This window comes from Natrix helvetica, assembly GCF_964273705.1.
Source record: "Natrix helvetica genome assembly, chromosome: 3".
NCBI lineage: Eukaryota > Metazoa > Chordata > Lepidosauria > Squamata > Natricidae > Natrix > Natrix helvetica.
In genome coordinates, this window is record NC_138549.1 from 130,006,089 (window position 1) to 130,032,035 (window position 25,947).

Genomic DNA, 25,947 nt, shown 5'->3' on the forward strand with positions numbered 1-25,947 from the left:
GGCAGTGGCCTCTCCCATGTGTCAAAACCCAACAGGTGGCCTATCCAGCTCTCCGGTAACAGAAACAACAGCAGTCAGGAAAAGTATCCAACAATGCACGCCAAGCTCCTCCCAGCCCACCCCCTTCTCCATTTAGGGAAGGAGTCCTCATTTCTAAGCGTTTAAGTTTGGCATAGTGTAGCAGTGCCCCAGGCATTTCCCTTTCTTCCAAGCCATTTGGGGGCTTTGGGTTTTTAGCGCTGCTTTTCCTTCTTAATACAATGGAAGAGATCCAGATTTCAGCTAGGCTTCTCCTTGTGCTTTGCTGCCTGCATTCTTGAAGAATTTGAAATGAGCAGTGGGCCTGGTCCAGAAATGCCATTTCTGAAGATTCTGTTTCACAAGTACCTCATTCAAACAGGGCCCAGAAGGTTAGTAGAGGGTAAATGGCATAAAGAAAATGAGCTTTGATTTTTATTAAATAATTATAAAATATATTTGTAACTTCTACGTGGCATTAATATTCCCATTCTAAAAATAAGGATCAAGAGTGCAAAACTGGTGTAAGGCCATGCATGGTTTGTTCCCTGGCTTTGGCTGGTTGTTTCCTCAGCAGAGGCCTTCATCCTTATTCATTATCCACTGTCAAATAATCACTTTCAGGTCAAGATATTTTGAACTCACTTTAAAATCTGGATGCAGTTTCAAGTTTAAAGCACTTAACTTTGTTTTACGATGCTCTTCCAATAAGCATCAAGGAAATGCTCATATCCTTTCATCCAACTTTCTGGCAAAGGAAAAAGGCAGTTACACATCATATCCGAAGTCCCAAACACGATCTGCACCACACTGGGATGAAATTGCAAAGAGTTTAAGTTTTTCTGCAATTTTTATCCAGAAGTGGGCCCCTTTTCATGCATCTCTAACTTCAAGCTCCAATAGAGTATAACTTGTATGTGCATCTGAAAACTTCTATTCCTCACAGCTATCCTATGAAGTAGAATATAATATTTCAAGACATTTAGTCAGAGCCGCATGATCAATTCACACAAGGTGCTACTTCCCGTTTCTGTAACTATAGGCAAAAGATTGTTTTCCTTTCTTTGCTATCCATCTTATCCCCACCTCCATTTCATAAGATACCACTCTTTTGAAATGGCTGATTTCTTTTGAGACAATGGCAATACAGAAGTGTAGGAGTAGTGCAGAGGTGGTATTCATTTATTTCCCTACCCGTTTGCAAATATGAGCATCACAAAGCGCATGTGCCCATCCATGCATACACTCGGCCTTCCGCACATGCGCTTTGGCTTGAAAACGTGCCTAAATAGGACAACATAGAGCTGGGGAGGAGGGGGGGGAGGCCCACCCACAATTTCCACTACCGGTTCTGGTGAACCGGTCCAAACCAGCTGAATACCACCTCTGGTAACACAGCACTGTGTTAACCAGAGTTAACAACTACCGGTATCAATCTTTTGACCTAATTATTACCTATGTGTAAACATACCTTATTACCTCTTGGCATTACAATTATTTTCGCTGTCTCACAAGGAGTTTATTGCTAGAATAAATCATGCCCTATTTCCTATTTCTGAATAGCTGTTAAGGGTAATAATGATCTCTTCTCAATAACCTCAAACTGATTTCATATGACAGAAACTGCAATTCATGCATCTATCTACAAGGGAAATAGCTCTATAGGACATTGATATCTATATTTATATCTTATAGCTCTATAGGACCTATCCTTTACCATTCTGCAAGAAACGCAGATTTCTTTTTCAAAATATATCCAAATTATATTGCTTTTAGCACTTATTTTTAATATTATATCTCTTACACACTCTGGCACTTTTTGTCTCTTGAATCCAGCATACTGAAGAGACACACACACATACACACACACACACACACTTCACAGCTTAGTCCTGAACAGAAACAAATACTTTGCCAGTTTAACATCACTCCATGACATCAAGAATCCCAAAAATGCAAAGGTCAGACTGAAAACAGCAGCAGCTAACTTTGCTCCTGCTTTTTGTGACAGTTCCTGGTCATGCTGTCAAAGACAATTATTTACATTTTCCATTTTGCCTTTTTTTCTTCCAGCCGGCATGATATAAGGACTTTTGGGGCAGATGTAGAGGGAGAACTACCAGCTGATACAGGACACATTGCAGACTGAATCCTGAGGTCTCCAATTGGAAGGGAAGCTAATGAACCTAAAGAAGGATCCTATGAAACCTTTAAATGTAAATTGCACTAACATACCATAAAACAAAATGGTGAATTTAAAACAAATCACACTTACACATAGAATCCAACACATTATATTGGATTCAGATCCAAGATAATAAGCTAAAATCAAACAAAGCACCTTATCAACTCGTAAAATGTGTGAAACCCAAATAATTTTTTTCAGGCAAAAATACCAGTATAAGCAATCCACTGGCTAATCCAGTATAAAAAAAACTAGTTAAATTTTTTTGAATGGGAAGCCAATTTGTTGCCAATAGAGAGGCCTTATTTGGTATAGAACCGTACTGTAATGATAGGAGAAAACCACATTACTCCAAGTCTCAGCCACAAGAAGCTTTGAAGAAATTATAATAGCAAATTCTTAAGCTTTATTACATTTTATCTGACTAGAATTGAAAAGCATGACCTTGTGCTCTTCTGTGAAGGTTAGGTTTTGAGTTCCTGACATACTAATGACCCCTTTTGTAATCACATGGTAAGTAACGCGTTTTTGCAGTGTTGTGGCCTGTCATTCCGGCTATTTATAATCATGCCAGCTATGTAATGTCATCATTGTGATTTTTGACCACTGTAAAGAAGGAACCTGCTAATAATCTCCAAAGCAGAGGGGCATGGCGTGGAAACCAAGAACCCTTATAAAAGAAAAAAGACAAGTACAGAATATGGACAAATTTCAGTTACACCATACTTTTTTAAAAAAGTAAGTGGATGCACTGGGAAGAGGCAATTCTTGTGTAATTCTTTCAATCGGGTTGAAAATGCCAGATTTTGAAAGAGTTACCCCACTTTTCTCTCATGAGTGACCTGTCATTTTCCCACATAAGTCCCATTCTTAGTGATTTCTGCAAATCACATCAGCCCAATTATCTCTTTAAGAAGAAAGGCATTTCCCTAGCTTATCAACATTTCTTTTGAGAGCATGACATTAAGCTGTTGGCAACTATAACTATTACACCATCAATTTCTAAAGTAGGACTGTAGAAACCTATGGCTCTCATGCTATTGCTTAACCATAGTCCCAACTAATTTCATTAGGGGAAGTGGGAATTATGGTTGAAATACAAGTTCCTCAGTGGCGTCCTAAAATGATTGAGACCACTCTTAGGAAACTGCTACTGCTTCTATTTCAGTTTTCCCAAAGACTCACCATTTACTAAGACTAGTTAAGATAGGTCTTTCTTTCATCATATTCTGCAGTATATCACATGGCCAGGATTTATGACAAATCACTTGATTGTTCAGATTTTAATAATTCTTTTCAAATAAAGCACCAGCTAAGTCTCTTGTACAACTGGGATAATTACTTGAATGCTTTCCACATAATCAGATCCTGTTATCCTGTTAGTTTCTCAACAGGAAAAGAAGGAAAGTGGTTTTTGGCAATAGAAGATTGGTTAAGTTTGCACTCTGAGTCAAATTTGGCTGCTGCAAATTTTAAGACTTAGTACACACAGCATGGTTGAGAAGAACAAGGCTAACTATAAACTTGAACTCTCACTTACTGGCGCTCTATACAGACGGGGTGGGGAAATCTTCCTGGCAGTTTCTGAAAATTACAGGCATATTCTTTTCCCGTTAGTCCTTGACGTTTCATTTCTTCAGAAATCTCAATTTTCCAGATCAAAGATCATGGAGAATATACATGGAAAACTTCCTCCCTCTCACCTTTCTGGTGCCTTCAAATTATGCTTTCTATAAATAATACTCTTTGATTTCCGAAAAGTAGTTACTGTGCATTGTAGATAGTGAATATACAACAAAAGAATCAAGTCAATACCCAAGAACAAGTATATATATATATATATAGAAGGATAGACTAAGAACAGTCGTAACTGCTGTGAAAGCCTGAGTTTGTTTTCCTGGGACCATTCATATTTTCATATTGCCCACAAGTAAAAATGGGGATACCCATAAAAACATAGAATTTGAACAGATCGAAAAAATATCTAGGAAGAAAGCAATGGCAAACCATTTCCGTACAAGAAAACTATAAAAGTGCACTCAGGTAGTCACCAAGAATTTCAGGTAATAAGTAATGCTAGGATTCTCTTTCTCCTATCCCAAATTCAGTCCAAGATGCAGTTACATAAAATGGAAATAATAAGCAAAAATGATCTTATATTTATCACCTGGGAAATGCAGTATCCAGGGGTGGCTTGCATCAGTCTCAGTGTACCTCTCACAAAGCTTTGTGTAAGTTACTGTGAACTTTGGAGCTAATATATACAGGAAGGTGTGTTTAATCACCCTGCTCATTGGCAGGTCCAATATGCAAAGGTGATGAAATTCATAACTCTGTCCAATGGAACTAAGCCACTTCTTTTCCTATTGATCCATCTGACTGCAGTAAAGGAGTGGCACGATACTAAGACTCTCCCTTCCTCCACCCACTCATCCACCCTACATTTATCTGGGACAAGCTGCCATTTGGCTACTCCACTCTTCCCAAAATAATCTACAGCAGTGAACATTACACCTGGATATTTTGCAACTTAGCATTTATGAAGGAGTGATAGTTTATTTGCTTATCTTCCTCCTTTTGGAATCCCTATCTTTTCTTCTTCCATTAATCGCTTAGATTTTTTGTTTATTATACTTCTTTTTCAGAAATTTGGCAAGGAAGGCACAAGTAAAGATAAACAAACACCTCTACCAAAGAAAACATGCCTTTCAACTTTTTTCTCTCGTTTGATGAAATAGTAATTACAGTCAGCAAAACAGAGTTAACCGGAGCTAACCAAAAATGAATATGAGTATTATAATGCCACCTATGGATTTGATTCCGTTTGAGAAATATAACTGAAGAATAAGATTCAGAAAACTCTATGGACAATATCACAAAAAAAAAAAAGTTTAGTAAAGCCAGCTTGCAAACTAAGCCCTATTCAACATTTGTATCTGAAGATAATTCATGATTAGTTCCCATTTTGCAAAATGCAACAAAATAGTATAGAATAGATGATAGATTAGATAGATGACAGACAGACAGAGCAAGCTGCTTTGGATTGAAACAAAGCCTGTCCCCTTGAGTGACAAATCTGTCAATAGATGACAATAAGGAATAGTTTTCAAACACAAGAAATAAAGGGATTATTCTCAGAAATCAAAAAGAAATGAAAAAAGCTGCATTGCTTGGTGTTTTTTTTCCTGAGACAGCCAAGTCCACATGCTGTTGTGTTTAACTTTCCTTGCCTTTCCTGTAATACATTAGGCTTCACTTAAGTAGCTTTCAAAACGTGAAGCTGGGTTTTCATTTGTCTGCACTTATACCTGTCTGCAGTCTCTTGCACATGAACATGGACTTTAACCACAGAGATTAGAAATTGTTTTTCTGAAAACCCAGTTTACAACAATACGAGTGTTAGGTAACTTTAGGTTCAGGATGGCAACTATCCTCTTAAGAAAAAAGCTGCATTGCTTGTTTTTTCCCCCTGCTTAACTGAACATAAGGTAAACCTGACCCACAGTCTCTGGGGGTCCTATTTCTCATATACAGAAATGCCTGGTTGAAAAGGACCCTGAAACTCTCTTGGCAAATAGCAATACAGAATAACAATCCCTGTATGGCAGTATTTAGGACAGAAATCAGAATTGGCTGCCATTAAGAAGAGATTGAAGTTGCAATTCGGAATACTACACTACTGTATTTGGGAAGTGAATTTTGGTGCTTGCCAAACCTCGGAAAGGCTGAGCAGCAAAGAATTGAGGCCTTTGCACTATGGTGCTGGAGAAGACTCCTGCAAGTCCCTTGGACTGCAAGGTGATCAAATGGGATGAGATGATCAAATGGGATGAGATGATCAACACTGACTGCTCTTTAAAAGGCCAGATCCTGAAGATGAAATGCAAATACTTTGGCCACCTAATGAGAAGGAAGGACTCACTGGAGAAGAGCCTAATGCTGGGAAAGATTGAGGGCAAAAGAAGAAGGGGACAACAGAGGTGGCTGGATGGAGTCCCTGAAGCAGTAGGCGTGAGCTTAAATGGACTCCAGAGCATGGTAGAAAACAGGAAGGCCTGGAGAAATGTTGTCCCTGCGGTCGCGAAGGGTCGGACATGACTTTGCAACTAACAACAACAACAACAACAACAAAGCTCAGTAGCTAGAATAATTGACCAGCAAAGCAAAATTGTTAGCCAAACAAATCAGCTGCAAATATAAAAACTGGAAGGAATATTTATAGCACTTAGAACATGTTCTATGGTATATGAAGTCCTTGACTTAACAACAGTTTATTTAGTGACTATTTGAAGTTACAACAGCACTGAAAAAGTAACTTATGACCATTTTTCACACTTAGGACCATTGCAGCATCCCCATGGTCAGATGATAAAAATTCAGATGCTTGGCAACTGATTTGCATTTATGATGATTGCAGTGTCCATTTGATTACCTTTTACAGCCTTCTGACAAGCAAAGTCAATGGGGAAGCCAGGTTCACTTAACAATCCGAGTTACTAACTTAACAGCTGCAGTAATTCATTTCACAACAGTGGCAAGAAAAGTCATAAAATAAGGCAAAATTCAGTTAAAAGTCAGTCTTGCTTAGCAACAAAAAATTTGGGCTCAGTTGTAAGCCCAAAAGTTCTGTACTACCTACATAAGAATACCTATATTACTTTTTAAAGGCACTGCAAAGGTGGAATTAGGAGGCAATAATTTGATGATCAGTGACTATTTTTCAGTTTACCAAATACAAAGACATGAAGATAATTTTCAAGGTGAGATAAACGATATTCTAGCCATGACAGTTCCTACTGATCTAAAACCAGTTTTGCATTTAAATGTCAATGTTTTACTTTAAATTTCCATTTTTGAGATAGTACACTAAGACTAGATGAATTCTATGGAAAGAAAGCTGGGTTTGCTATACCACTGTCTAGACTGATAAACCACTATCTTACTAGCAAATACAGGAACTAAACACTTTAGAAACAGTTCAGGCCAGTCTTTCCCAACCCTGTGCCCCCTTCACGTGCAATTGTGCAAAGAATGGGAAGACTGTAAACATTGTAATTCTCTGCCACAATAACTGGTGCAGCCTTGGAATTATGTGAGTTGTGGTTCCACGTATCTGTAGTCAGCAAAGTTAGGAGGGAAACAGCCCCTAGAATAGAAAACATCAGTGAATCATGCCTCAAAAGAAAATAGAATCTGCCAGTGTATAGCATAATAGTGTTGTATGTGAAAAAACTACGTTCAAAGTATTTAGTGATGTTTTGTGAATGCAGTCAATTATTATGCTTATTTAATATACAGTCTGCCTTCCAGGACTACTTTATCCACTTATGCCTGATTGAATAAAGATCATTTGCATACCCATTGGTCTCAAAAAATAAATCACAAAACAGATGCTACTATTTTGATCCTTCTACTTATATAATATGCAAGAGTGTAACACAAAATCACCTACCACACACGTCCCTACGACCAATCCACTCTCACAGGGAGGGACTCCTCCTGGTGCTGTCCACCAGGCAATGCCAGCGGGCGACACCTAGGAGTAGGTCCTTCTCTATGATGGGCCCAACCCTCTGGAATGACCTCCCCCCCCGACATCAGAACCACCACTGACCTCCGTTCCTTCCGTCAAAAACTAAAGACTCACCTGTTTCAATTAGCTGGCCTGGCACACTCTTAGTCTTACCTCCCGGGGATATATTTTAATTGGGTTTGGGTATTTTAATTGGGATGTTTTAGGGCTTTTATACTATATTTATTTCTTTGTACAGTCTCACCTCCTCCACTCAAATGCTCAAGTATTTAATTGTTTATATATTATTTATATTGTTATTTATGTATTTTATCTGTGTTTCATTGACTGTACACCGCCCCGAGTCCCTTTTTGGGAGAGGGGGCGGTTTATAAATCCAAATAAATAAATAAATAAATAAATAAAAATCATTTCAGAATTGTTAGAAGATATGTCATACAAATCTGTTATACCACTTTAGACTTTGATCTAAGAAAAAGGATTAAAGTGCTTGTCATAAAATTGGTCACTATGAAACAAAACAAAGACTTAGAGCAGAGTAAGATAAGCCACATAGACTAGGAATTCTGTATATGACAGGGGGAATGGCCCAAATCAACTAGAACAGCTATAGCTAAGATTCATATAAGCTACCTTCTGATTTAGGAGAAACCCATCTTTGAATATACCCAATGTATTCATGTGGTTCAATGTTGCCTGTTTTCATCAATTTTTGAATAGAATAATTTTGAAATATATCTAAAATTAATAGAGAATGAGGATTTATAAAAGGTGTGTGCAACTTTTTGGCTTGCCTGGGCTGCACTGAGTGAAGAGGAATGTCTTGGGCTACGTATAAAATAAATAATATAGTTAATGCCTATAAATAACAAACTTCCTTTATTTTCTTATACTTTATTACCATCTTGTGGGGATGCATTGTGTAGTCTGTATGTTTGTATGTACATACAAAAGTGAATGTGCCACTTGTGTTTAGACATACACACATTTATGCATACTAAAATAATGTCATGTCAGATCTAAAATTGCATACTGGCAAGGAAGAACTAACTCATTCCCTCTTTTAGTAGCCATTTCTTCTCTATAGTGCCAATAGTACAGTACTGATGGGCCATTATAGGCTGTTAAGAGAAATGTTATCTCCATATAGCAAAAAACATAGCAGCCATGATAAACTTTATCCTCCAAAATAATTTTGTGATTCTTAGAAATCCTCCTGAGGAAGAAGTTCATGAAGAACCACAAAGAATGTTATGGGTAAGCCTAAATCACTCTATCAGCTCACTAGCTCTGAGCTGAACCTCTGAAAGTAGCTAAACCTACTCATCACTCAAATATTTGCGATTTCCATTATTGCTGCCGCAAATTATGGGTATATGCTTGTTTTAGCAGGTGCCCAATACTTCAGATAATCCCAAGTAAAACACTAGGGTTGTATCCCAATCCGTCACAAAGGCTTAGTACTACTTAAAATCCATTATTAGGTTTCCCCAAAGCTAAGATTTTTTTTAAAAAAAACTAGGCAATAGCTTTTATTGGATTAACTTCTGCTGATATAGGAGTGTGCAAACTTGATTTTCATAGACCTGTTTCTCAAGCAAAGCTAACAAAGTAATACAAACACTAGTCTGTTTTTGGGTACTACAAGTCAATCTATTTTTTTTAAAGACTCACATAGATTATTACTGATTTACAGTCAACTTATGGCCTGTATCAGAAAATTGCTTTCCCTTTAGATCAGGAGTTTAGTTAATTATTAGAAAAACATCCTTTCTTAACCACAGGACATACAGACCAATCTACCTCTTACACATTAGTTGTGGCATGGGCATTATGAAATCATTGCTGCAGTTTTGTTTTCTATTTAAGAGACCAAACCCTATGAGTCTATCAGAGTTAATCAAGGACACCAGTTTACAGGCCCAGCTGGGAAGCTTCTGCTGGATTCTTTGGTTGGGCAGGTTCCATGGAAAACTCAATTCTGAGGAAGGGGAAGGAGTCTTTCCTTGTCCAACCTACATTCCTCCCATACATCTCACAATCAATTCTTCACATAATTCTGAATTCTGAAGCAGGAAAAGCGTTACATGAAAAAGATCTTACTTCAATTATATATGTTCTGGGGCACAGCTAGAGTTCAGTTCTTAAGTGAAGAACCAATCATGTAATGATTTTTATTACTATTACTATTGTCAAAGAGCACTTATCACCATTATCAACAACATCAGACTTAATGCTTCAAACAGTATGAGGTATCTGGGTTAGCTGCCATTTTATTTTTCATAATGCGGTAGTCCTTGTGAATAAGTTGTCCTGGGTCACAATAACTAAATGTAACATTTAGTTATTTATGGATGCATAACAGATGTTAGATGCCTTGAAAATAACTAACATGTAAGTGCGGTATTAGAACAAAATTATAAACAAAGCTTTTATCCCCTACTTTAACTTTTAACAACCCATCTCCCTAAACTTTAAATGCCAATTACTAAAAAGCCCTGGTCAGATTTCATCAGCTTATTATATCAACCTAGAATCAGCTCCCAGAATTTCTTGACAACATGGTCATGTAGTGTCCACATTTCTGGATGGCAAGAGCATTTTCTTCATCCAAAGTCACAAGGCTATAATGAGCAACCCAGTTGTCACAATTGAAAACGCCTTTGCCTTGAAGTTAGGCGTTTGCTTTATTCCATAGCATCAATCAATACAGATTTTCTGAGGAAACCTTGGCGTTACCAGCTGAATGTTTTAGATAATTTAACGCCACCCCATTTGGAGCTTTAAAACGGAAGCCCTGGAAAGTAGACCTGCCCCAGACAAATTTTTAAAACAAAATTTCTGCATTTCTGGAAGTGGATTTTCAGCTTCCAGAAATATTAACACCACAAAATACAGTAGGAAGAAAGCCAAGAATCTGACATTTCTCCCTTTGGCTGATGAAAGAGGCTTAAAACATGTTTTGTACTTTATAAGATAGAGCAGCAACTGGGCTATGTCAAATTTGAATCTGTGCTCTATGGATTTCCAACAATTAACAAGCTTTAGAAAGCTCAGACTATAAAGCCAGTAGGAGAGAGCAGGAGTTCAGGAAAGAATAATTAAAGGAAAAGAGGAAGGAAGAAGTTCAAGGATGAAGCTAACCCGATAATCATTTTTCCCAGGGCTTGGAGGAATTCCTTCGTCATCTAATAGACCACCGCTCATTAACTAGCAACAGTAACCCAGGGGCCAGACATTCATTTCTCCGCAACATTACTCCCAACGCCACGTATCCAATGAACAGCAGCTCTGAAACCCAACTGCTCCGGGTTGAAAGTAACCACGGGCACCGAAATAGCAAAACGTGGAATCCCCGAGCAGATCGAGCATCAAAGATTTCCGCAGTGAACCCAACCAAAATAAACCCCGCGATTAATATATGACTCATACCTCTTGCAACCCCACCCCTTTCCGGAGACGAAAGCCTAAAATTTTCCAAAAAGAGCCGAGATTACGATGATCAAGCAAAATAACTTTCTTGGCGGGGCGCTGGTGGCATCTCAAACGCTGCCAACAACGTCCTACTTTAAAATACTGAGCCGGCTCGTCCCCCACCCAACCACCCACGCTCCTCCGCAGCAGTAGCCGCCGCAGGAAGAGGAGAAGGGGGACGCGGGACGCCGGCCTCTCCAGATCCCCCACGGGGAGTCTTAGAGGACCTTGCCCGAACTGAGAAGAGGCGCCGGCCTCTCAGGGAACGGCGCCGGGGCTTCTTTCAACGACTCACTTTCCCAGGCGTCCACCGATTGCAAAGCTGGACAGAGCCGAAGAGAGGCTCTTTCCAGTAAGGGAAAGCGGCTCCGGCTCTTCCTTCGGGGTTTTAAAGAGCAAGGGAAAACATGTGAAATGACTTCATAGGAGGCGGCTCGGAAACACTAACGCACGTGTTGCTGAAGTACCTGAAAAAGAGACGCAGCAGCTCGTACGCCTTCTTCTCAAAGATAAGCCGCATCTCCACTTCTAAGCCCCGAGTGGTGAATTACGTGCGGGCTCAATCGCAAACCGGCTCGCGTTCTACCGCCTTTTAAATTGCTAGCGCTCAAGGCGCATGCGCCTTGTTGCCTTGGGAGTGACGTTGACTTTCCCAAATCTGGGGCCGAGGGAGCGCTCCTTGTCTGGAGACCGGGCAAAGTTACTTTCTCGTCTCTTCCCGCGGGCTGGAGTTCAAGGCTGCGACCTGCCTAAACTCCGGCTTTCGAGAATTACCTGATTACCCTTTTTATTCCAGTGTTGCAAAAAGCACTACCCCCCCCGCCCCCTCCAAAAGTATGTAACTCTCTAAAATTATGACCAAAGTGTTATTGGCTCCCTCAGACATTTGAGGTGAACGAATAAAAAAAACACAGAGAAATATACATGCTTAAAAAACGCAAATACAAAAAGTAAATGTTAATTTATTATTCCGTCTGTAAGTATACTCTGCCTTTCTTGTTTTATAAACTTTTGAGGCTGCTTAAAAATAAGCATAAAATATAATATAAAAACAATATAGTTAGGATCAAATCAGTATCATTAAAATAATTTAACAATGGGCTACTACAAAACTTGGAAGTCAAACAGAATCCTCTTTTTTGTGCCGAATTACCAAACCTGGGTGGCTGAAGCATCTTCCAAATTTTTAAATTTAAAATATTTAATTTTATATGCTGCTAGGATTTCTAACACTACCAATTTTAGGCACTTGGACTTTAATTGCCATGCTGTAAAATTGCATTAGGAGTGGGGGAAGAAGACAAATATTTTTATTTGGCAACCCAGACATGGTTTAACATAAACCATCTTTCAGAACAGTTCAAATTTGTTGATTGTTGATTGTTGAATTTGTTGATTTCAGTCCTGTAGTTCAGACAGAGCTCCAAACATAGGATACGGAACAATGATTCATTCTTTTTTTAATTTCCCCAGATTCAGCTCAGGTTATATATTCCCATATCTACAAGTTCGTGATTTGTTCATTTCTTTGACAACGTCATTGGGCAGGCTTATTTTTGCTAAGGTGATGCCAAGAAGCTTTTTTGTTTGTTTCCAAAGGATAAAGATTTGGTGAAGGTAACATGGGTAACATTTGAAACTCTTGGACTTTGCTTAAGAACCTGCAAAGGTGTTTGGGTGGTATGCATGTGTGTATACACACATGCATGAGAGAAGGGTGATTAATGAGTGTTCCTGAGTGATTAATGATTAATGAGTGTTCCTGAGAATGTTCCCATTTTTCACCCTCCAGTCATTTTTCCAGCATCATGCAGTCTCATGGGGTTCCAGCATTCCCATGACATCTCAAACAAGTCATCCTCCTTTCAGTCTTACTCTGATCAGCCAAAGAGGCTGCACAAGGATGGATCGATATGGGACAATAAAATCAACAGAAGCACCCAGGACTCCTTTGCAGCAATAAAGTAAGTCAATTTAAAATATTGCAAAAGTAGTAAAAAAGCACCTTCAGAAAGAAGAACAGGAGCCTCTTTTGTCCAGAAGAAAACTTTCAGGAAATTACTAAATATTACCTGTAACCAATCCTACTTTGAAGTTATTATATAAAAACTGATCTGATTAGCTGCCTCCTGCTTTTAAACTGTAGAAGACTCTGTTTAGTTGGGGTTTCTATGCCTGACAAAGTTTTAGTGAGTCAGGCAATCATGAGACCTCACAGATCCAAGTCTGTCTTCCAAGTGCCAATTACAGTGATAAATGAGCAGCTTGTTTCAGCTGTATTTAGACTAGCATTGAAGTCCATTTCACTCTGTAGTCCATTTAGATCTTCAGGCAGCATGAGTTTGTGTTAGTCCTTTATCCAGACGTGAATGCAGGCATTACCCAAACATCTGTGTGACCAACTAGATATTTGTACAAAGTCACAAATAGAGGCACAGATGTGGGGATGGAAACATCTGTTCTCCAATTAGATAGGCATTTGTTGATATGCAATTCATTAATAATCCAATTTATACTAGTTTATGACAATGCCAAGACACTTTAGTGATGCACATAAAAATTTTTGAATGTGAAATATTATGTACTGTTTATTTTTTATTTAATATCCCTTTTCACTTTTATCCACTTTTCATTTCTTTTGGTATAGTTGTACAAGTCCTGCCCTTTTTGGAGCACCAGACACTTGTTCCATCCAAACTGTTTGCAGATTGGAATCCTTACACATGAAACAAAGTATATGGAACAAGTAGGGACAAGTCCATTGGCATGGCTTTTGAGACCACTGACTGATGCAAAATGCTAATCTTACTCCTGAAAAAACTCCCTACGTATCTAATTCATTGTGCAAGTGAAAAAAGCTACAAGACCAGGGGTGGCGAACAAGTTCGACAAAAAGAGCCAAAATTTTAAACTGTGAGAGTCAGAGAGCCACACCACGCAGTGACCTGCCAAAACAGACCCGGAAGCAATGTTCTCTCTAATTTTTTTTCGATGTGAGCAGAAAAGTATAGTGTTTGAACGGCACATTTTCATGCCTGAGCACCTGAATTTTTTTCACAGATGTCACCTAAGACAACAACGAAATCAGTATTATTTGAAAGTCAAAGTTATGTTTCTTCAAGGTACCCGCTTAATTCAAAGTGTTATATAATATCAGTATCACTTAACAACGCTCCTGCTTAGCAACCAAAATGTTGGCTCAGAAACTCTGGCATTTGAAGCACGCAACTCTTAAAGCTGTCAAGTTACAAGACCCTTGCACCCCTAACCCTTTAGGGAAAAAAACCCCCAGGGGTCTTCAAACCTGACAGCTTTAACACTTGTGGACTTCAACTCCCAGAATTCCTCCTCCAGTCATGTTGCAGCGACGTCATCTGCGTGGATCTGCTCCATCTTTGCTTTCTTCATTGTGGGCAGGGCTTCTGCTGAAGATGCCGACGAGTACGAGTTGCCACCAGAATAACTGCTGCTACCTCCTCCTCCTCCTCCTCCAACAGAATCACCAGATTTGCTCCTGAGCTCAGCGCTGGGTTACCTCTGCCCCCTCCCCCTCCTCCGTGCTTTTGACGAGCCATGAGGCTTTTTTTCCCCTGCTCCCCCCCCACCTTCCTACTGGCTCCTCAAAAGCACGGCGGAGGAGGAGGAGGGGGCAGGGGTAACCCAGCACTGACTGAGCTCAGCTGCTCCGAGCGGAGGGGAGGTGCCACTGCCACGCGCGGAGATGCCGGCTGGAGCTTTGGCGGCTTCATCTCAGCCGCAGCGCCGGGCGGCAAATCCGGCAGTGCTGCCTGTTAGAGGAGGATGAGGAGGAGGTGGCAGCAGTTCTTCCGGTGGCGGTGGGGGCTTTGGGGCTTCACAACTAGCCTCAGTCGCCCCGTGCTCCTCAAAGCAAGTCTGGGGAAGTCCTTTGCAGGCGGCCCGTTCTAGCTGCCTGCAAAGGACCTCCCCAGCTTCCGAAAGGGAGCGCGCGATCCGAGCCACAGTATACTAAATAATGACAAGAGGCAAAGAGCCTCATTTATTTTGGCCGGGAGCCGCATGCGGCTCGGGAGCCGCGTGTTCGCCACCCCTGTACAAGACCATGTGGACACATATCTAGCCAGGACATATCTTTTACTGAAGGAAACATTTGGCTAAATGTTAATGTTAACTGGTTTTATTGTGTTTTTGAATTCCTGACCAAATGTATGTCTTTCTGCCAAAATTACTAACGTGAGGTTGATCTTCAGAAGTATAATGTAGAGAACAGCCTAATAGAAATCAGCATGTGTGTAATGATTTAAAAACTAAAGGGCTATTGTTAATTAGCTATTGCTTTTAAATGATTGCCACATCAGGAAGAATAAAAAATTACAAAGAGAGTCCATGACTCCTTCTAACCAGTCCAAGCAATGAATGCTGACAGGAATAGAGCCAAAGCAATGCCAAACAAGAGCAGATATCAACGTGCTTGAAAACCTGAGGTTTGCAGAAGTACCAAATAACCCTAATGCAAATGAATAAGTCCATGAAGTAAAACATATCATCCTCCCTGCACACGCAGCCTGAGTATAAATTATGTAATGCTGTGCTGGAAAAGAAAATAGCTGTCAAGGTGAAGTTAGCAGGAATGTTTTAACTTAGAGGTTGCCATAGTTGGCTTTCTAAGTATTAAGAAACATAACTCTTAAAAGGTGAGATGATACTGAAACATGTTTCAAGTCTTATGTACAATGAGTAATAACATCACAGTGAAGATACCTGTTCTGTACTGTTGTAGAATTTCAGCAGATGTTTTAGCCACCTCTTATCAGTCATAGGTCAATTGACTATTATTTATGTACATCTGTTTTTGACATCTTTCTTCACATATACCCTGAATTACGACCACAGGTTTCCAAGTTCAATCAGCAGAAACTGTTTGATTGGGATAATACATTAGGAATCCCAATCTGGAGTACTATATTTCTGGTTTCTGTTTACCTTAACAACATATATGGGGAAAAAGAACTATTTATTCTTATTCCTGCATATAAAGAAATTGTGAAGAACGCTTGTCAAAAATGATATGGTTGGGATTAAGGAAGAGGAAGGGCAACTGCCACTTCAGCTGCATCTGCCTGATTAGATTCTTTTACAGATTTTCCTGCTATGATCTAAAACTGAACTGAGATTGAGATCACTGCCATCAGGATATGACACCATCTGCAAGAATGTGATAAAGACTGATAATGTCTCAGTCACTGAATAATCTAGCTTTGAGAGTATTCTGCAACTTTAACTTTAACTTTAACTTTTATTTAATTTCTAGACCGCACCCTCTCCCAGAAGGGACTCGGGGCGGTGTACAGTCATATTAAAAGCAATAAACATACATAATATAAATATAAAATAAATATAGGTGTGGCTGGAGGAGGTAACATATAATTTGCTGTACAATAATAGTTAAAGTTAGATTTAAAATATAAAAATTTAAAAATGCATTAAAAAATACATTAAAAAACTACCCCTAAAAACTATCCCGGGATAAAATACTTGCCAGGAGGTATAAATGGGACTATAAGTGGGCCAGGCCGGCTAATTGGAACAGGTGGGTCTTAAGTTTCTGTCGGAAGGAGCGGAGGTCGGTAGTAGTTCTGATATCGGGGGGGAGGTCATTGCAGAGGTCATCTCTGGGCCCATCACAGAGAAGGCTCTACTCCTGGGCGTCGCCCATTGACATTGCTTGGTGGACGGCACCCGGAGGAGTCCCTCCCTGTGAGAGCGAATTGGTCGCAGGGATGTATGTGGTAGGATACAAGAGGAACATCCATCAAAAGTTCAAGAGCTGGTGCAGTTGAGCTGCCCTTCAGAATATTCTCCAAGCAGTTTTCTTTCTCCAAGCAAAGTTGTCCAACCTACATGCTAAGCTATCCTTCCAACTCTTGGCTGAACACACCGACTGAAGTGTCTGAAGTTTAAGTCCAACAGATCAGGAGAAAATCAGGTTAAGGACAATTGTCCTCCTTGCTATGATGTCACAGAAGCTTAACATTGAAAGAGCACAGCTAGATCGTCAGGTCTATGCTCTTGCTCATTGCAAGAATGGAAATTAATATATTCAAGACAGAGAGCTGTCTGGCCTTCATTTGAAGATTTCCAATGAAGGGAGAGCATATCATCTCTTTGTCGCATGATTTATCTCAACAACCATGCTGCTTTGTTTGGAAGTTTTTTCTAACGTTCAATCAGAATCTTCTATTCTTTTATTCAGAGGTCTTCAAACTTGGCAACTTTAAGACTTGTCTTAAAAGTCTTAAAGTTGCCAAGTTTGGGGACCCTTGCTTTAATTAAACTGATTGATTTATGTCCTATACTCTGCAAAGATTGAGAACAGGTGCTGACCACTTTTGTATGACATCCTTTCTGGTACTTGAAGATTACTGTCATATTCTCCTCTTATTATTATAATCCCAGCTCCTTCAAATCTTACCAGTTTCTAGTTTCTTAATAATTCACCAGTCAGAATGTATGATTGTTTGACTGAATCATTCTTCAACTCTGGTGATACAATATTCTGAATGTGGCATGGCCAGCAGATAGCAAAAGGTATTATCTGTCTCAAAGCTTGGAAATATCTTCCTTTTCATATCTTCCTTTTTCATATTCAGTCTGTAATCAACAATTCTTTTAATATACATTATTATCAAGCCAGGCAGCCCCCAACAAATAACGGCTGATTTAATATCTGTTTTCTAAGAGAAGAACCTTGAAGTTGTCCCTGTTAAATTTCATTCTCTTATTATCTACCTATTTCTTCCACCCTTTGAAGATAACATTGAATTTGTTTTGGTTATTCACTATCCCACTCATATTTGTGCTATCTCCACATAGAATAGGCATTTATTCTACCTCTTCATTGAAATCATTATGAAAAACATTGAAAAGCATACATCAGAACCTAGTACCAAAAACAGTAATTGCAAAGCAGATTATTATTGCTTTATTTATGCAACAAATCAGCTGATTTATCTCTACTAGTGTATCATGAATCCCAGCCAACTATACATATGTCTTTCATATATAAAGGTAATATGTATACAGTTACAATACCGTGAAACCAGAATCAAATCATATTAATATTGGATTGCATAAGCATTAATGCTTTTTTAAAAAACTGCCAAAAATGGTACTGAAACCCAAACAGACTATAGCAATCTTCTCAAACATTCAGGTTACTTCTACAGGATGATTCTTGAATGCTGATAAGATACTGCTCTTCCACAAATCAGGAATTTGCGAAATTACTGCATCCAGAATGTATTTAATAAAGTATTAAATAGAGCCAGTCTGTGCAGTGGTTAAGGCACCAGGCTAGAAACTGGAGACAGTGAGCTCTAGTCCCACCTCACAAAGGTAGCTGAATCTCCTTGGACCAGTTACTCCCTCTCAGCCCTAGGAAGGAAGCAATGCTGCCAGCTAACACTGGCTAGAAGGTACACACACAAAAATTAAAAAGTACTATATTTTCCTCATAATTCCAGCCATGCACTATTCTACCAGCAATATTTTAATATATACTTTTCTGAACTGAGTCTCATTCAGAAATTTTATCAATCAGTTTTATTTTATCTGCAGTTTTAGCCATTTCTAGACCAGAATTCTCTCTTTAGTGATTTCCTATTGATAATGCCAACTATGCCATTATTTATTTAATATATTGCTTCAACATTGATAATAAAAAGCACAACAGTCTTAATTCCCCAACACAACATGAAAAAGAGAACAAGTTTCATTTTCATGTCAGAAAACATGATAAAAAGATAAATTCTGATTCTTTGCAAAATGACAATTAGGGACAATTCAGGTTCAGAGTTAATAAGATGATCAAAATTATTTAGGGGATGTTCAATGACTGCATTTCTACTTCAAGCATTTGCAGAAAGACTCAGTTCAAATCTAAAGCACTGTGGTGGGTGAAAGAGATTTACTTTATTCTCTACACTACTTTTTAAAATTATACTCCATCCCACTGCCAGTGGTTGCTGCTATGGAAATCATTATATAGTAGCTATCTAAACAAATAGCAATAGGGTAGTGACAAGAGGAAGAATGATTTCATTGCAAATAGGAGGGAGAAAAGTACAGTAACTATAACCCTGATCATGTTCTTAAAAAAGAAAGACACCGAACTCTCAACATTTTATCTCTTCATGTTTTCAAAATTATGTCATCATAAGAGTTCATCTTTAACCTCAATATTATTGATTCCCTTGTGTTTTAAATTTAAAATAAACCATTTTTAATATGATTAAAAGGCATAAGAACCATATTTAGATAGCTGGATTTTCATCCAAGGTATTTTTACAATTCCTGCTATGGGGAAAAAAGGGTTAATTAAACCAGGAAATACTTTAGAAAAGCAAATATACACTGCTCATTACCTCCTGAGAGGATGTTCTAGGCAGGGCTGCTACCGGTGACTATTTAGATGAGGAGCTGAGCTGGTTCAGAAGAATTTCTTCCTTCTCCTGTCAGGAACAGCTATCCTAGATCTTCCATTTGCTGATGTCTCTATTGGGAGACTTTGTGTAAGAGACAAAACATCGCATATAACTGGAGACTCAGCCTGAATCTACAGTTAGTTTCCAGTATCTATTGTGAAGCATATTTATTACAGGTGTTGAGAACTGCTCTTTACTATGATTTCCTTAAACAGCCACATAATTTTATAAGCTATTTTTAACACACACACACACACACACATGATACAGACAGCAGGGGTCTTGACACAGTCAGAGTAAGCATCTGAACTTAAGACTTCTGCTCTTATCTGCTCTTGTTCTCTAAACAGGAAATGTAGATACAGTGCAAGAATTTCTCTCTATTACAGAATAATTTGAGCCAAGTGTTCCCAATTGGTTTTTTCCATCTTGTCTATTATAGTAGTATATACCAGCTCAGTAACATGGCTGGGTCCTTGTTTTACAGTAGCATTGAATACCTGAGGTCATTGCTACCTAAGTATCTGTTTAGAAATCTATTTTTAGTAGTTCTTTTTAAAAAGTTATAACCAAAAAGAGATCTTCTTATTAAACTCCCAAGCATCCAAAAGAGACAGTTATTTTCAGGTACTAAATCCAAAAGCTTACTCAGAAATCCCATTGATTTAAGTGGAGCCTACGTCTGAGCAAGTTGGCCTGATTACAAACATGATAAAATCTGAGAGAGCATTGTTGAAATGTGTACAGTCATTTTTACAGGTGACAAAATGGAGCAGAGAAATGCGCATACACACATATATTCCTGGCAAAGGAGAGAATAATCACGGGTGGGGAAGGGAATAAATGATTCCCTTCTTACAGGAAGTTTTTGACTGCCACAACATAAAGCGTTTCAAAGCTGTTTTACAGTATAATACAGAAAAAGTAAAGAATAATGCAACATTTATGTAGTTTAAAAACAGCCTCTGCTTCAGGAAATGAAAGATGTTTCTTGGAATGGATTCAACAAACTGAACAGGAGTTTCATCTTGCTGGTAAGCAATGGATACAGATAATGCCCCTTTCTGCCACACTTGTTCCAGAAATCAATTAAAATTATTTTTGAAGGAAGAATCAGGATTCATTTTCTTTCAAATAATCTCTTTGAAATGTAAAATTTCAGAGGGGGAAGACTGGCTTTACTTTTCAGAAAAAATGAAATATGTACTAGCACCTCAACTGTTCAGTCTTGAACCTTCAAGTCCTATAGATGCTGTGAATAGTTTACCTTTCTTTCTCATTTATTTGCATTATCAAAATAGGATCTTCTTTGTCTGGTCATAGAGAGCTTGAATAACTTTGTATTAAAAAAAGAAAATATAATCCTTTAAACCTTTTTGACCCCAAGATTTAAATTGGTTGTCCAGCAGTGCTTGAACAATGTGGACTTCAATACACTAACCAACCACTTCTCCTTTCATCTCAGACTGCTACAGCCATTAGCATAGGACATAGTGTGATTTGAGCTGTTTCAGTTCAAAGGCATGTCTTAACATTTTAAACATTAATTATTATTAAACAAGCATCATTATTTTTGGCCATCTTACAGCTTCAGACTAATTTGTACTGCAAGGCTGATGTTTTTTGATACAGCAAAATGTTTGAGTCCATTCAAAGTATGGTAGAGCTATTTATATGGCTACATATTGTGGCTTAATCAAACTATAGCTAAACAAAGCATTCTTTAAAACAAGGCAATCTTTTGATGAGTGAAGACTGCCTATTTCGATGTGCCCAGAGCCTTAAACTGAAGAAATCACATTAAACACAACTGATTTAAAAATAGATTTCAGTTTGTTCGGCGTTATATATGCAATTTATTTCTTTCTAGCCAATGACTAAACAGTCTGTTATTCTAAACTGTTGTGTATTTTCAGGTTCAAGGGATGGGACCATAACAAGCAAATAACTTGATAATTGAGAATCGTTTTTACTGTAACTTCTCCATTCATACTGGGGCATTTCCTGGGATAGTAAAAATCATTTCTCAGTCTGCATTCACTGGTTCTTCAAACCTAGAATGGCCCTTTGCCAGCAGAACTGTGGAGACTCCAGGGAAATGCAAATGTTGGCACTTTCTGTCAAGTTAAAAGCTAGAGCTGGGTTTTCCCTGGGAGGTAAATTAAGTGCTACTGGACCATGGCCAGGCTGAAAAATGTCTGACAGGGATGGTTGAGAAGAATGCAACAGGTTCTATTATTTCTTTTTTGTGGGTATTAAGCAAATTATAATGTTGTATTGCATGGTTTCTATATTTGTCTCTCTTCATTACCACCCTGGCCTTATCTTCAACAGAAAATATTCTTCCTTGGGTCAGATGATGATAAGCTCAGGAAAGTTGACATTGTGGACAAATTGCTTTTAAAGTGAGAAACTTTTCATCTCTCATCTTGAATACAGGTATAAAAGATTCACAAAAAATCTACTGCTTCCAAGATTTTGCCTTTTGATTTGTTACTTGCTGTTGAGGAATCTGCTTCCAGTAAGTTTTTACTTTTCTGTTTTAAATTGAATAAACAATATCTGGCAGGTTTTGGCTAATATAACTCTTTTAAGAATTAAGATTACTATTTATTGTTCCAATTATATAATGTGAAATGTATGGACTTAAATTACCCAAGATTTTTGTTCTCCAGGTCTATATTTGTGAAAAAAAGACAAAAACCTAAGTGAGATTGGAAATTCTTTACAGGAATGTTGAACAAACAGATTTTTGTTAATGGGATTCAAATTCAATTTGGCCTCACCTAAAAAGAGGTCGGCAGTTTGGCGGTTCAAATCCCTAGCACCGTGTAACGGAACGAGCTCCCGTTACTTGTCCCAGATTCTGCCAACCTAGCAGTTTGAAATGCAAGTAGAAAAATAGGAACCCCCTTTGGTGGGAAGATAACAGCGTTCTGTGCACCTTTGGGGTTTAGTCATGCGGGCCACATGACCATGGAGATGTCTTCAGACAGCGCTGGCTCTTCGGCTTTGAAACAGAGATGAGTACTGCCCCCTAGAGTTGGGAATGACTAGCACATATGTGTGAGGGGAATCTTTACCTTTTTAAAGAGAGAGGGCTCAGATTTCACGTCCTTTATTTCTAATACCAGAGGTGTTTTTATTTTCTTTGTAGTCCATCCTTTAAGGAATCTCCTCAATTGCTTGAGTGCATCATCTTATGCTAAATTGACACAAGGCCTCAGAATTTATTCAAAATCATATAGAATCTTAGCATTTGTCATCTGCCAGAGGAGTCATTTTCTTGGTTGCAGTAGAAGTGATTAAGGAAAAAATTCTGCTATCATCACTGGTTTTTAAAGGATGATAAATTTGTATAACAGTTTGATCCTGAACAATGGAAATCCAGATGGGACTCCATTAAAAAAAAAAACAGTAATTATGATAGCAATTTTAAAAGAATGGTTTAACAAAATCTTTAAAATGGAGGACTATTTTCTTTAGGTGCGCAAAACCACAGAACAGAATAAAGTAAAACAGAAAAGAGCCAAGCTCATAGGATTGGCTGTTATCTCTTATTCTAAGAAAGTTGTTATACAGTCATCCTTATGAATTAGTCATTTATATTGAAAGGGAAGAGTCATTAATCAGAGACCTTTTACATATAAAATATATAAGCACTATAGTAAACAGAAATACAATACACTTTTAAGGGAATCAGAGTTCTCTAAGATAAGTTAGTAATTCTGTTTGCCGTATGCTATGGGAGAACAATCCATAAAATAATATAATGGTTTATTATGGGTTGTGATAACCAAACTCCATATTTAATGGGTTGTTCATCCAGTGCTATTGAGGAAAATGCAATAATGTACGTATCTTAACAACAAGAACTGAATTTTCTTAAATAAATTTCTTACTCATCAAGATTAGTGGGACATTTTAAAAAAAGTTTAAAAGTTTACTCTGTCCAATTGTGACTGACTCAAGGGAAAAATGCTTATCTCCAGTTCTCAGTCAAGAGAGCCTGCGTTGAGGAACGTTTCTGTCATCATGCAACCAAATGAAAATATGGAATGGAGTAACCTTACTGACAAAGCAGTACCTATTTATCTACTTACATTTGCATGCTTTTGAACTGCTACGTTGGCAAGTAACAAGGGTTCATCCCATTGCGCAATGCTCGGATCTTAAACTTGGGCTGTTGCAACTGACAAGCTCAGCATCTTAACCAATGAATACCGATTTGTGAACTACAACATGTAATCAAGCCCTAAGTGGCTCCTTCTAGTCATGAATGTTTGGGGAGTGGGGGAACCAAAAAGTCAAGATGGCAGCCACAAGCCAGATCAAAATGGTGGGGCTGGTTGCACCCATCATTTGGACTTTTTTGTCCTCTCCTGAGGCTATCCTAGGCTCTAGCGTTAAATTTAGTACTAAAATGTCTATAACCTTTGTTTTATCACATGCTTATTGTCTGCACTTGATGTATCATGTTCCTCATATTGTTGGGAGAGGTGGGATGTGATCTCTGAATCTGTTCATACCAGGGGCATGGGAAATCACTAGAACTTTATACTTAATAAAATCCTCCTCTAAATTCACAGGGATCTTTTACACAATCATTTAATCAAAGACAAAGATTGCTAAGTAAAGTTGTTTAAAGGGAATTTTTCTTATTATGAAGTTTGGTCGAGAAACACTTACCTCAATAAGGAATAACTCTAGTCTATTGGTCCTATGCCTCTCTCTGTGGGGTCCCAAAAGATCAATTGCAGGCCTAGCTTTTTCAGGACAAACTTATTTTTGTTCCTGAATGTGTAGCAACTCACACACCAAAGAGCAGAATATTATTGCACAACGCTATAAAAATACATGAGATTTATTATCTAACCAAATAAACCTGCTCCTCTGGCTAGCATTTTTATTGATTGTGGAAAGATGTCTAGCATTTTTGCAAAGACTTTTGAAGAATGAAAGACCACTTGGAAGATTTACTTTTGCCTTGTGGGAGAGCAAACCTTTTGCATTTTGTCCTTTTGTGGGCTGAATTCTTAACCTCTAGGATTTTGTTTTCAACAAAGCATCACATGCTATGACCCATGTACAAACCCATCTGTCACAGTTGACAGTATTTCAATGCGAGAATCAAGCTAACATCTACTTGCAAAAATAACAATATTCAAAGAACATCTGCTCTTTGCTACATATTGACATATCATAGCATCAGTATTTTGAGAAGTTTATTATCTGCATGAGCTTTGCAACATGTTGCATCAAAGGTCATACACAGATATTTTAATAAACAACATACTGAGAGGTCTAAGAACAACTAATATCAGATCATCCAGAGATGTGCAGCCAACTAGGTTCTTTCCAAAGAGAAACTAAATAAAACATTGGTTGTAGTGTGGGAAAACATAGAAGAATTATCCATGAAGCTGATATGATTTGGATCTCTGTAAACAAAATGATTACAGAGCAAATATCTCATTAGAAGTACTCAGCAAATAAATTCTAAGTGATTTCCATGTTTTTTTTAAGTGGTCCTATACAAAGTTAGACTATGTTTTTGCCAACATAAAGGCACTTAATCTTGTGGTTAGACCTAGTATGACCTCTGGATTTGGATTATGATTTTAATTATCTTTAAGAAGCATCTTAACCATAATTTCAAATGGTTTGGAAACCATTGTCACGGATTTAGTCACCTAAATTATCACCCAGTATGACATCAAATTCAAACATAAGCATTAGTCTGTGGTTAATTTCTGCCTCTGAGTTGATTAGAGCAACTGTGAAAATAAGCTATTGTAACTGCTGTGTCTGCTTATCCCCAACGATCTGGCTTGTTTTACTTCAAAATATGTTTTCTAAGCTTCAGGAAAGTGTTGGCTGGCCAGCGCAAAAAGGTGACTGGAATAACAACCAAACAGATGGTTAACCAGCAATTCACAACTGGCCACAGTTTGCCATTTTGTCTGATCCCAAAGCAGTGTGTAAATTGTTTACTCATTGTTAGCACCAGAATTGCTTTCCTTTGTTGCATAATCTCACTTATTGAATTTCTCAAGCAATTATAAGTTGCTTTTTTTAAAAATAGTTGTGAATTTAGCAAGTATAATGAAGTCACTATTAGAGCAAATCTGGCAAACAACTTTAGTGTTGAAAATATCTTAGTGATATAGAATAACATGAGGAACGGAAAAAGACATATAATAGTTTTAGTCAAATCAACATTGCATTGTTAAAAACATATTATATATTACTGTATGTACAGTGAGATCACTATC

The 25,947-nt window shown here is 38.2% G+C and overlaps 1 protein-coding gene across 4 annotated transcripts in view; it reads right to left on the reverse strand.

The window, feature by feature from the left end:
* The window catches only part of SLC45A3 (solute carrier family 45 member 3), a 47,477-nt gene extending 35,662 nt beyond the window's left edge, over positions 1-11,815 (reverse strand). Inside the window, exon 1 of one of the 4 annotated variants that reach the window (XM_081947357.1) lies at positions 11,678-11,815. The gene's annotated coding sequence lies outside the window, so the exon portion shown is untranslated. Of the gene's footprint in view, positions 1-4,370; positions 4,423-11,168; positions 11,293-11,505; positions 11,607-11,677 lie in introns of those variants that run through there. The other 3 variants (XM_081947361.1, XM_081947360.1, XM_081947359.1) reach the window with 3 other exon arrangements.
* Positions 11,816-25,947: the final 14,132 nt, after the last annotated feature.